This window comes from Camelus dromedarius, chromosome 14 (assembly GCF_036321535.1).
Source record: "Camelus dromedarius isolate mCamDro1 chromosome 14, mCamDro1.pat, whole genome shotgun sequence".
NCBI lineage: Eukaryota > Metazoa > Chordata > Mammalia > Artiodactyla > Camelidae > Camelus > Camelus dromedarius.
The window spans coordinates 30195947-30208864 of record NC_087449.1 but is presented as its reverse complement, the minus strand read 5'-3'; the positions used below and the strand labels follow the sequence as shown (position 1 = coordinate 30208864).

The 12918-nt window shown below is 46.8% G+C and overlaps 1 long non-coding RNA gene across 1 annotated transcript; it reads right to left on the bottom strand.

Annotated features, from left to right (window-relative positions):
- Positions 1-566: 566 nt before the first annotated feature.
- On the bottom strand, positions 567-12565 carry LOC135322873 (uncharacterized). Its single transcript, XR_010383819.1, has 3 exons — positions 12408-12565; positions 4917-4981; positions 567-4615 (listed from the first exon to the last, which is right to left on the bottom strand). It is a non-coding gene; the product is annotated as an uncharacterized LOC135322873 (long non-coding RNA).
- Positions 12566-12918: the final 353 nt, after the last annotated feature.

Sequence of the window (12918 nt, the reverse complement as noted above, 5' to 3'; positions counted from 1 at the left end):
GCTGGGCCCCGGACTGGGGACAAAAGCTGAGCCCTCGCTTGGTAAGAATGACAACCTGCTCTCCTCCTCCTTTTGCAAAGGTCTGGGGAGAGCATGCGAGCAGGTCCGTGGAGGCCCGTGCCCCGGCCCTGCCTCCCCTCCCAGCCCCCCCCCTCCCCGTCCCGTCCCCGCACAGCCCCAGGAATGCACGCTGCTGGCTCTCCCCCCAGCCAGCCACCTTCTTTTCCACCCTAGGTCTTCGCTCAAGTTTTCCCTCTGCCTCACTTGCCCTTCCTCTCCTCCCCCCTTAAGTGTGCTTAGTCGGACTTCAGGGCCTCGGCTCCTAAGCGGCCCCCTCTCTGCCCTCCTTGACCCTTGGAGGCTTGGATCAGTCACCTCCGGCCGAGTGCCTGCCCCAGCCTGGCTCCTGCCTCCAGTGACAGCACTGGTCACACTGAATGGTTATGACCAGTGTCAACACCTGCCCCCCAACAGACTGGACCACACAGAGGCTGACACTCTTTTGCTGTTGTTGTTAATTTTATTTTCTATGGAAGTGTAGTTGATTTACAATGTTAGTTTCAGTCATACAGCAAAGCAATTCAGTTATACGTGTACATACACAAATATTTTCTTTTCAGATTTTTTCCATTATATGGTATTACAAGAAATTGACTACAGTTTCCTGTGCTACCCAGTAGCCTCTACTCTGAAAACTATAAGACACTGATGAAAGAAACTGAAGACAACACAAACAGATGGAAAGAAATACCGTGTTCTTGGATTGGAAGAGTCAATATTGTTAAAATGGCCATACTACTCAAGGCAATCTACAGATTCATTGCAATCCCTAGAAGAGAAAAATTCTTAATGCTTTGGTAAATGCATTGCCTAGCACAAGAGGAGATGGATGGGTAAAGGTTTGTTGAATGGACTAAAGCAGTGAATGGCGTAGAGGGAGCTCTCCTACAGCCTGAAAAGTCACTTGGGGACCATGTCTTTTGAATGAATCAAAACCCCTCTGACCTCTCAATCTCCTTCATTGAATTTTATGCGACTAATATTCTTACAGTGCCTCCTCCATTTGAGGCATGGCTGGGGGCTGAGAACGGAATGGCCAGCAAAGCAAAGATCTTGCCCTCATGGAGTTTCAGCCTAGAGCCAGGGACAGGGAGACAGACATCAATCAACTATATCATTTAAAGTTATGATCAATACTATGAAGGGAAAGCCCAGGGCAGGGCAATAAAAGAGCATATGGACTTGTGCATCAGTGTCTGTTAAGAGTCCACTACACGCCCGGCAGAGGTTTTGGCTCTGGGAGGGATGCGTCCGGAAACTGTGTGTCCACTACGGAGATAACCTAGCTACTAACAAGGGAAGCTGGTCCAGGCTGAGAAGGCTTCCCTGAGGAAGTGACAGCTGAGCCAAGATCTAAGGTATGAGCCAGCAGCAGGAGGCAAAAAGCAGGAGGTGGAAAGTCTAATAAAAGCTGGCTGTGATTGGCCATGGGATTAGGTTGCCTATAGGAAAATATCAGTGCTTACACCCTAAAATGCCACCAAGAAGCTGGTAGCAGAATTTGTCAAAGCAATCAGAATGGGTGAAGGTCAGACTCAAATGCCCAGAGAGACGGTGTCCTTTGCCCAAGGTCACCCGCCAGACTGGCAGATGGAGAGAAATGGAGTCCCAGGGCCCTGGCTCCAAGTCTGCTGTCTCACAAGGCCCTGCAATGGGGAGACAGATCGGGGAGACCCTGCTCCAGCCCAAAGGTGGGCCCCTGGGACTGAAGAGCAAAGCATCCCCAGGAAGTGGCCTTCTGGAGGACCAGACTCCACCTGGAATTTCCTATAAGGGACTGCCACTTACCACAGCCAAAGTAATCATGAGGCCTCGTGATGCTGTGTTCATTAAACAACCATGCACAGTTAGCAATACACTGTCTCAGAAATGGTCCCATTTCTTCTAAGAGAGATGCTCAAGCTCTAGGTTTCAATGAGACTGGGTTCTAATCGAGTTTTCTTATTAACTGTGGCCTTGGACAATTTTTTTTTCTACTCTGAGGTTGAATGTCCTCATCTGGCACTTGGGACTGAGGCTCCCTACTGGCAGGGCCATGGTTAGGATGGTGTAGTTTTAGTCATCTTGGGCTGCCATGACAAAGTGCCACAGGCTGGCTGGCTTCAGCAACAGAAACTCATTTTCCCACAGTTCTGGAAGCTGGATGCTTAAGATTAAGGTGCCAGTAGAGTTGGTCTCCTCTGAGGCCTCTCCTCCTGATTTACAGATGATGGCCTGTTCCCTGCATCTTCACATGGTCTTCCCTGTGTGCTAATTTCCTCTTCTTATAAGGACATCAGGCATGGGAGATTAACGTTCACCCTCATGATCTCCATTTAATTGAATGATCTCTTGAAAGGCCCTATGTCTAAATACAGCCACATTTCTGAGGTACTGGGGTACAGAACATCAAAATATAAATATGGGGGAGAACCCGATTCGGCCCATAACAGATAGAATGTTTCTAAATGACTGCCTGATGCCCAGCACACAGCAGACACTGACCAGATGGCAGAAATCATTAGCATGGGTATCATGAGGAGGAATTGTGGGGTAAATTCCCAGTTCTCCCTCATATGCTCTAATGGACAAAAGTGAACTGTGAGGTTCTAATCCTGCCTTGTTGCCTGGACGACCTTGGCAAGACCTTGGCTCTTTCCCTGCGGTAATAACAAAGAGGATGCACCCTCTAATGTCTGCGTCCATTCCTTCTCATGCAGTTTCGTTGTATAAACAGAGAAAAGTGAAGTCCCCAGTGCTGGCTGCTCCAACAGCAGGAGAGGAAAGAGGAGACGCTTCTGCCATTTTCAGAACCAGCCACACCAATGCTCACAGAGGACTCAGCATCCTGCTGCTACTCTGAACAGGCAACTGAAGCCTCTCCAGAAAACATCCTCTTCCTTACCCTTCCCCTGCTGCCCTCCCCAGCAAGTGGGAGGCAGCACTTTTCTTAGAGGCCATCAGTTATAACATTATCAGGCCCAGAAGACATAACTTACGGAGCTGTCCCGATAAGACTCAGTTGTGCCCAGGTCACCCGATGGTATCTTAGACCAGGCTCATTCATGTGCCAACTCGCCCTGCCCAGTCTGGCCCAGCATGCCCAGGACAGCTGACCCTCCAGGAGCAGGTGCCAAGTCCAGAAGACCACCTTGGAAGTAGCCTTCCCACTATGCTATTTGTTCCATGAGATGCTAAAGAGGGTGTTAGTTTGGGTTTGTTTTTTTGTTGTTTTTTTTTTTTGGAAAGACTATCTCAGCACATCCTATTTGCAACATGAGCCCGGGCGGTTCCTACAGGCTGGCTTTAGTCTATTGTATTGGCTTCCTCTTTGAGTCAGTCGTATCAAGATAGTGACGCCAAAAGAGATGAGTGAGCAGAGGAGAGACGCTGAAATGGCACTTTGGCACAGCAGGAAAAAAAGAACAAAACAAAACAAATGGGTTTTGAAAAGGCACTAACTGGTCTTAGGTCCAGTGAGGCCCTAGTTAGGGGTTGTTTTCGTGCTGCATTCTGAGCCCCGTATTTTGTGCTGATTTACAAAGTGACCCATGCTCATTGCAGAAAACATGGAAAACAGAAAAACATCAAGAAGTGCATGCGCACACGCACACGCGTGCAATCCACAAGCCCATCGTCTTAAGACAATTGTTGACGCAATTATTCTTAGTGTTGGGATGTATTTTACTCCAGTCTTCCTGCGGACTTGGGATCTTACTAGAGATAAGGTTTTATATCTTGTTTGGGTTTTTTTTCCAGCTTTATTGATGTGTAATTGGCATATCTTGCTTGTTTTAGTTAGCATTTTATCATAGGCATTTTTTTCAAGAGAAATTTAAACGTCTGCCTGACATTCCATGAAACTAATGTACCACTATTACTTACCCATTCCCTTGCTGTGACTCTAGGTTAGTACTAGTTTCTGTTTTATTATGAACGGGTTTTCTTTTAGCTGTTGGGCTGTTAGAAATAACACTACCTCGGACATCCAAGAACTTTATCTACCTTTTTCTAAGGAAATAGCACACATCCCAAGTTACGTATTCTGTATTCTTAAAACAATCCTGAGAATTACGTCGTATTTGTGAAGAAGAGACGAGGTAAGTGATGAAACACAGCTAGCAAATTCGGAACTGAAACAGAGCCCACTTCTGTACACCTCTAGCCTGATGATCCGTCACCCTGTGATTCATGTGACAAGGTGGATGACAGGGCCATGGACCACCTGACAGCCACATCCCATCAAGAAGAGTTGGAGAAACTGGGAATTCTACACCTGGAAGAGCCAAGACTTAGAAAGTAAAGATGTCATCCAGCATCAGTCAGGATGGCTAATGGGTGAAAAAGCAAGCAAGCTTGTCCTGTGCAACCACAGAAGGTAGAATTAAGACATCTATATGGGCGTTAGAGATGATCACCATTCAGTATAAGAAGAAAGTGTGGAGCCATGAGTTTGACCTAAGGTGGACTTCGGTTTGAATCCTTGCTCCACGATTTACTGGTTGTGTGACCTTGGGCAAGTTGCTTGTGTTCTGTGACATTCAGATCCCGCAGATTTAAACCATGTAAGGTCGATCTGAGGATTAGAGGTAATGTGCATTTAGTATACAGTTGGGTGCATGGTAGGGGCTCAATAAATGGCCACTATTATTTTTAACACTAGATTATGTCTGTCCGATCCTGGAATGGGCCACATTGGATGTTCAAGCCAAGTTGGGATATCCACCTGTCCCATGGGTGGTGGAGGCAGCCAGAGGTTAAACCAGGCGATCTCTAAGTCACATTGTAAGAAAAATGTGAGCTGGAGATAGGGGCCCTGGACACAAGACTTTTTGCTCCATTACTTAGCAGCTGAGGCCTGAGGACAAACAACTTACCTTCTCTGGGCCTCAGTCACCCCATTTGTAAAAACAGAGATAAGAACAATGCACTCCTCACAGAGCTGTTGGGAGAAAGAAAAGAGACTGTCGACATGCAAGCAGTCGATATAACTCCAAAAATTTCCACCAAAATTCATTAATTGTATGATTATCATTCCAACTCAACAATGCAATGACACTCCCGGGGTTCCATGGAGAAAATAAACTGTGCTTCTGAGAAAACTGCTGCCTTCCAGCACCCGCCACTCTTCACAGCAGTACCTGTATTTTCCAACGTTGTTTAAAGAGGGAGCTAGCGAGGATGACCAGTGTATATCTGGAGCTTGGAGGGGTTTACGATGCTGTCTGTGGAACTGTCTTTCATCTCCCAGGAATGTCTGTGGTATTTACAGAGCAGATAGCACCTCATCTCCAGGACTAGGTCAGAGGTCATAAGAACCCTTCCCCAGCCCCCTGACCTCTGGATGTGGGACGCTTACAGGGTTTGGACAGCTGACCCTTTGGGCTGGAATGCTGTGAGCTAGGCCTGGCACAGCTTCCATCAATTTCCTTGGTAAAGAAAGATCCCAGAGAGGCAGCCTGCACTCATATATCTGATCTCAGCCATCCCGGGTATCTTTGGGGTTTCATATGTTCATTGATCACAGCGAGTGACTGGCGCCCTTCACTCAAATGCCCATTACGTGAAGCCAAACATTCCTGATCCCCTTGCCCAGGCTTGCAACCATCGCTTAGGAACAGCCAGGAATCGCATTCAGAGGAAGATGTGGCTTATCGCAGCTTCACCCTGTTACCGAGACCAAACTCGTTCTGCTTGCCACACGAAAGGCCAATAAATCAGGAGACAAGGTGTTGGGGCAAGGCATGACGACTGTACTCGGAAAGCCAGCAGACCGAGAAGATGGCAGACTGATGTCCTGGAGACCCATTTTCCCCAAATCAGCATTCAGGCTCCATTTATACTAAAAAGGGGAGGGGGAGTGGTTGGTATTGCAAACTTCTTGGTGTCTGAATCCTTTGTTCTAGCAGCTGTCCATGTAGGTCAGGTCATGATGTTCCTGTAAACCTCCAACAAGACAAATGTTCTTCTCTGTTCTGCAACTTTTTATCTCTATATGAATGGCAAAATGTTAAACTCTTAAAAATCAGAGCCTTGAGAATGGGCTGTCTTGTATGTTTCAGGCTCTAGGCAACATTCTTTTACAAAAGGTGCAGAACCAGCGTGACTAAGCCCGGGAAACACAGCACAGGGTCAGAGCTAAAAGAACAGATCTAATATGGAGTCAGATTTGTTCTTCCCTGGTACAATTCCATAAATTCTAATTAGGTATCTTCTTAACCAACATTATCTTTCCTCCACTGAAGTCTTGGAATTTCTTTCCACCCCTTCAGTCTCCTTAAAGCGCAATTGAAAGCTCTGACGGCAGGTAGACCTGATCATAAATACCTGTTCTGGCATTTGTTTGCAACCTAAGGCAAGCTGTTAGACAGATTAAATGAGATGGTGTATATTAGACCCTCAGTCCACTGCCTGGGCCACAGTGAACGTTCTGTAATTAGCTGTTCCTTAGCTGTACAGTCTTGGTCAGTTCACCTAGCTCTTTTGAGCCTCAGTTTCCCTATCTGGGAAAATGGATCACCTGTAAAAAGTGGCTGGGAAGAAAGCACTAGGTTTCATGCTCAGTCTGCTTCTTCCACTTAGTAAACTGCGTTTCCTTGGTATGTTGTCTAAAGGAACCTAAGAGCTGCAACTTCCTTTTCTATAAAGTACGAATAATAGTCCCTATTTTTCAAGGTTGCTGGGAGAATTAGAGCTAATAGCCAGAGAGTCTCTAGCCTGAAGAGCAACTGTGACCTTATTCCTGCTGGACGACTGGCAGCTTGACGGCCACTTTGGTTTTGAATTTAACTTTGGCGGCTGAAGCCCTTGCCTTCTTCAAAGGGTGGAGCGGTGTAATCACCAGCCAGCCCTGCAGCAAGCAGATCCTGAGGTAGATGCTGTGGGGGCAGCAGACGGGCCACGGAGGCCAAATCAGAGCCAGGCTCAAAGTACACAGGCAGGCACCACGTGCTCTGGTTGGGGAGATGACCGCTCTCCCTCTGTCCTTCCCCGCTTCTCCCTGCCCCGGTCAGGAGTGGAGCATCCCTCTGCAACTGAATTTGCGGAGTAACCATAATAAAATAGACTCTTGCCCTCCAGCTCTCATCACATCCTCAAGCACCACGTTTACCCTGGTCATTCATCACCCCGGAGCAACCTTGTCACGTGACTCCCAGCTCAAAGAGCTTGAGTGCATCCCTAATAGCTCCCAAATGAAGTTCAAATTCAAGGTCTTGAGGGCAGTTGATAAAATGGAGGTCTTCCAGAATCTTCCACCACTGACCCTGAGGAGCGCTCAGGGCGTAGTGGGGGTGGGGGCTCCAAGCTAGGAGTCCCACACCCCCAGCTGAAGCTCAGCCCGTGCCTCGCAGCGCCTGAGTTGTGTGGAGAAAATTTCCTGGAAGAAACATTCCTTGCACATTTCAAGATGAGACCTGGTGCTGGGCATCCGCTCATGTCATTTTGGTTAATTCTCGGGACCCCTGTGAGGCAGAGACTGCTGTCTCCGTCTTGCAGAGGTCGGGTGGACACAGCTCAAGACCAGGCAACACAGGGAGGGTCTCTGAGCTCCCCTCCATGTGAGGAAAACGGGGACCCAAGGAATGCCTCCCCACGGGAAGTAGGAGGACTCTCCCAAACACTGTGAGGCACTGGCTCTTGCCAATGTCACTTCACCTCGAGCATTGGTACTCTTCCTGCCCTCCCCATCCTTCCTTCCAGATCTGTAGCTAAAGCCATAGAGACCAGCATGCAGTCTGGAACCAGTATGGAATTCATAAAAATCTGCATAGATTTTTTTAGAGCCTGGACTCCACCAGGTTCCCATCAGAGAGCAAGGAGCAGGCAACTCCTACCAGCCTCACCTGGAGCTGGCCTCTCTGTTACACATCCTCAAAGTTGCACTGCATGTGCCCAACGGCTATTACAAACATGCACAGTGGGGACACCGAGGCTGAGGCATTTATGAGGACAAGGCGTGTGTCTAATGTGCTCATCACTGCATCCTCGGTGTGGCTGATTTATGTGTTCTGAATGAACAGATGGATGAATAGGACAGCTTTCCCTGGCAGCGTGGTGTGTGTGGTGTCAAGTGAACCAGGAAGGAACATTTAGGACAAGTCACATAGGTTCATACCGATGCAACCCAGAATCTGCTGGCCTGGGTTTGTGAAATCACAACAGCAATAAGGAGACTAAGGTACAGTCAGTTACGAATTCGCAGGAGAGCAAACGTTTAACCCCCCAGGACTTGAGCTCAAGTCCCACCTCTGCCCCCGACTCACAACGCACGGCCTTGGAAGGTGCCGTCTTCCTCACCCGCATGGGAGGAGGTGAGATCAGAACTCACAACAGGCTTCCAAGTCAGATGCTAGCATTTCTCAAGTGGCTAACTCCTCTTGCTCCAACTTTTAGGGACATTTTGAAAATAGCTGAAACGGTGTCCAAAATTTTAGAACATTAGAAGTCGTTACTGAGGGTACAACTCATGTTGACCAACCACTCACCTCAAAATAGTGCAAAGATTTAGGATATAAGTGATTAACTCAAAAGGGGACACAGGCCCCAAATATTAGAGTTAGGGTTTTAATGTAATCAGAAGGGATTCTCAAGAGAACTCTCCTACATTGTTGGCAGGAATGTAAATTGATGCAGCCACTAAGGAGAGCAGTATGAAGTTTCCTTTAAACACTAAAATAGACTTACCATATGATCCAGTAATCCCATGAGGTGGGAAGCCCCAGAAAAAAGACCTGCAGGACCCCCAGGCAGGGCCACGACTCTCCTGCCAGCACCATCCCATTCCCAGAGGCTCTACCTCACTTTTCGCCTCTGAAACAGCTTACTCCTAGTAAAGTGGAACTTACTCCTAAAATTCTATTGGTTCCCTGAGCTCACTCCTGATTGGTTATTTCTCTCACTCCTGATTGGTCCATTTCTACAAAGTTTGTTCCTAATTAGTCAACTTTTGTTATACCTTATTTGCATATGATGTCACAAAGTATAAAACTGGCAGCCTATAAAAGCCTGTGTAAACCTATAGATGGGGGTCCAGAGCTTGGAGTGTTAACTCCTCTGGGCCCGCTGGCGTAATAAACCTGAGTTCTCCAGCTCTCCTAGTGTTGCTTGGTCTCTCGCCTGGATCCAGGTTGCTGTCACAACTGAGCTGTAACACTGAGCTTTAACACTGAGCTGTAAAACATTTTTTCTGCAACACTCACTCCTGGAGAAAACTCTAATTTGAAAAAATACATGCAATACAGTGTTCATAGCAGCACTACTTACAACAGCTGAGACATGGAAGCAACCATCAACAGATGATTGGATAAAGAAGATGTGATACATATATACAATGGGATATTCTCAGCCATAAAAAAAGAATGAAATAATGCCATTTGCAGCCACATGGATGAACCTAAAGATTATCATACTAAGTGAATAAGTCAGACAGAGAAAGACAAATATCATATGATACCACTAATTTGTGGAATCTAAGAAAATGATACAAATGATCTTATTTACAAAACAGAAATGGACTCAGACATAGGGGGAAAAAAAAAAGGTATGATTTCCACAGGGGAAAGGGGGTAAGGGATAAATTAGGAATTTGGGATTAGCAGGTACAAACTACTACATATAAAATGAATTTTTTAAAAAGGACCTACTGTTTAGCACTGGGAACCATATTCAATATCTTGTAATAACCTGTTATGGAAAAGAATCTACACATATGTATATGTATAACTGAATCACTTTGCCGACACCTGAAACAGAAAATTATAAACCAACTACACTTCAATAAAAACTTTTTAAATACTAAAAAAAATTAAAAAAGAAGGGATTCTCAAGCTCTCTCTCTCTCCCACTCTCTTTCACACACATACACACACACCCAAGATAATCCTGCTACCTACCCAGAAAAAAAAAAAATGAAGAAGACAAGAGGTTGAGAGAAGAAATTGCCATTTTTTTCTATCCTATCCTCTCTCTTCTCTCCAGGTTCTTTGTTCGAAGCTTAGTTCAGCTGAGCACTAAGCACTTGTCCACATCACCCGGAGTGAGGATGGCCAGCCTGCTGAATGCAGATTCCTGGGCTCCACACGATCTTCTGCACTCCTTATGCTCCTGCCCCCCTTCTTATGCTTTCTAAATTTTAAGACTCGCTGTGCAAATGTTTAACCCAATTCAGGGGCCGTTCACATGGGCCAGGCACTTTATATGGTAGCTTGAAGCATAGGAAATTGCCAATATTCAACCATTTTTGGCCTTCAAAGGTGGCGGTTTCATATGGTGCAACCATTGGTGTATTTGATTTAAACCTCACCACACAACCTCTCAGGTCGGCATAACTCCTCCTGGTTTACATTTAAGAACACAAGGCTCCCGGGGTTATGTGTCTGGGTGAAGCTCACACAGGCAGTGGAAGGGAGGCGGGGGATTTGAACGCAGGTGTGTGGGTCCCCACAGCCCACATACGCCTCTGTGTTCCTGAACTTTCCACCTCCGCTGCTCAGGACGGATTTCCTAGACAGATGCGCACTGCTTGGGCCGCCGTGTCCTAGGCCAGCGCCACCTCTGGCCCAAAATGGGGCCGTGGGTTGGTCCCTGGAGGCCTGGGCTGTGTGTGCAAGTTTTCAGAAGGCTTTGTTTCATGTCAAGAATTCAACTGATGTTTTTCCTGGAATGGCTTTTGGAAGGGAACATGATTGCTGATTAAATATGAAGTGGTTTGAAACCTAAGTGTCTCCCTGAGTAACGTCATGTTTACTCCTGACCAGGAAGAGGTGCCAAAGGGCTGTCCCCTCAGGGTTATTTACACGTCCTGGGCTCTGATATCCCGTTTGGAAGCTGCTGCTGCAGTGACCTTCTTTGGGTTTGACGCTTCCCACCCAAGGGGCCCTTGTCCTGAAGTGGCCTGAGGGCTGGTAGGGCGTGAGCACTGCTGTCCCCAGAATCCCGCGCCCCGAGGAGGAGGATGCAGAAATCCACACACACCCTCCTGCCACTGCAGCCTGGGGCCGGGGACCCTAACCCGTGGGGTTGTGGAGGGAGTCCAGGAGGAAAGTGGAAGGAAAAAGAGAAGCGTTGTCTAGAAGGGCCTCCTATGTTACATCAAACATCTCTTTGAATTCCTCAAAGACCCCGCCATGTGGTCATCCTTGCTGCCACTTTATAAATAAGCAAACCCAAGACCCCCAAAGTTAATACTTTCCCTAAGTCCACACAGGATTTGAACCCAAGATGGTCTGATTCCAAAGCACCTGTTCATGTCAGGAAGGAAGAGGGGGCTGGAGGGACAGGGTACTTCAAGCGCTGTGCTAGGGGCCTTCCCCTTCAGAATCTTCTCTAGTCCTGTGAGGAAGGTATAATTATGCCTATCAGGCAGACAGAGGAAGACAGATATCATATGATATCACTTACATATGAAAATTTTTTTAAATGATACAAATGAACTTATTTACAAAACAGAAATAGTCTCACAGACATAGAAAATAAACTTATTGTTACCAAAGGAGAAAGGTGGCAGGGAGAGATAAATTAGGGGTTTAGGATTAACAGATGCACATTACTGAATATAAAATAGATAAACAACAAGGTCCTACTGTATAGTACAGGGAACTATATTCAGTATATTGTAATAACCTAAAATGGAAAAGAATCTGATAAATAATAGATATATAGATAGATAGATATAGATAGATATATAACCGAATCACTTTGCTGTACACCTGAAACATTATAGATCAACTATACTTCAATTAAAAAATGGGGAATAAAAGCCCATTTCACAGGTAAGAAAACAGAGGTGCTGGGCATCAGAGTGTTGGCTAAGGACACCGGTGATAAAGGGCAGTAGCAGGCGATAGTCCAGGCTGGTTTCCCATCCCTCTTGCCCTCGGCGACAGTGAGCCCCCAAGTCCAGGTCTCTCCCTAACCCTGCCACTAACCAGCGAGTGATTTGGGGCAAACCCACTTTCCTCTCTCAACCTCAGCTTCCCCTTCTGCATTGTGGATACGCCATGAGTGCCTCCCAGGTTTATAAATATGAGACAACAGAGGCCCCTGAGAACAGTCTCAACGTGTTGGAGAGATGACCTGACTCCTGGTTGGATTATAAATAAGTATTGTTTAAGTAGCTGGTCCTTGAGCTGTCTTGGCAGAGGGAAAATATCTCAGAAGGCACCGAAAGAGCTTGTGTCAGTCACTAGGGAGGGGCTGGGAGGGGGGCTGGAGTGTGGGAGTGTTTGGGAGAAGCCAGAAGCTTCCAGAAACCTTGGAAAGCCCCTGCAAGAGCTCATGCAAGCAGAGCCAGAAAAGTGTCTAGGAGCTGGGGCTGGTGCGAAGTGATTCTGCACTTGCTTAGAAGGAGGGTGGTATTTTCTGCCTACCTGCCTATAGCAAGTGGACTTCCAGGTCATCACCCCCGCTCTCTTCATCCTCGTCCAGGCCCCTGACACGTGCCAGACTCCAGCTTCATGAACCCCGTGCAGACATTCAGTCCTGGGGCTGCCAGTGATAGTAGAGGCTACCACAGACTCACCCCTAGAAAGGAAAGAAACGAATTTGTGGCAGTTCAGCTGTATACCAGGCATATAGTCAATGATCAAAGTAACTAATGGTGTAGTATTTTTTTTACATAATAGTAAGAAATAATAGCAATGAAAAGGAGAATAAGGAGAGAAGAACAATGACAGTGATCGACACCTGCAGGGCTCTTTCTCTGCGCCAACGTGCTGGTCCCTTTGCACACGTTGTTAATCCCCGCAAAACTCAATAAAAAAGTTACTGTTACTGTGCCCCTTTCACCAACACAGCCCCCTGGGGCTCAAGGAGGTTGGTTAACTTAAACAAAATCACGCAGCAGGTAGCTGGCAGACTGGGAACATGAACCCTGGTACG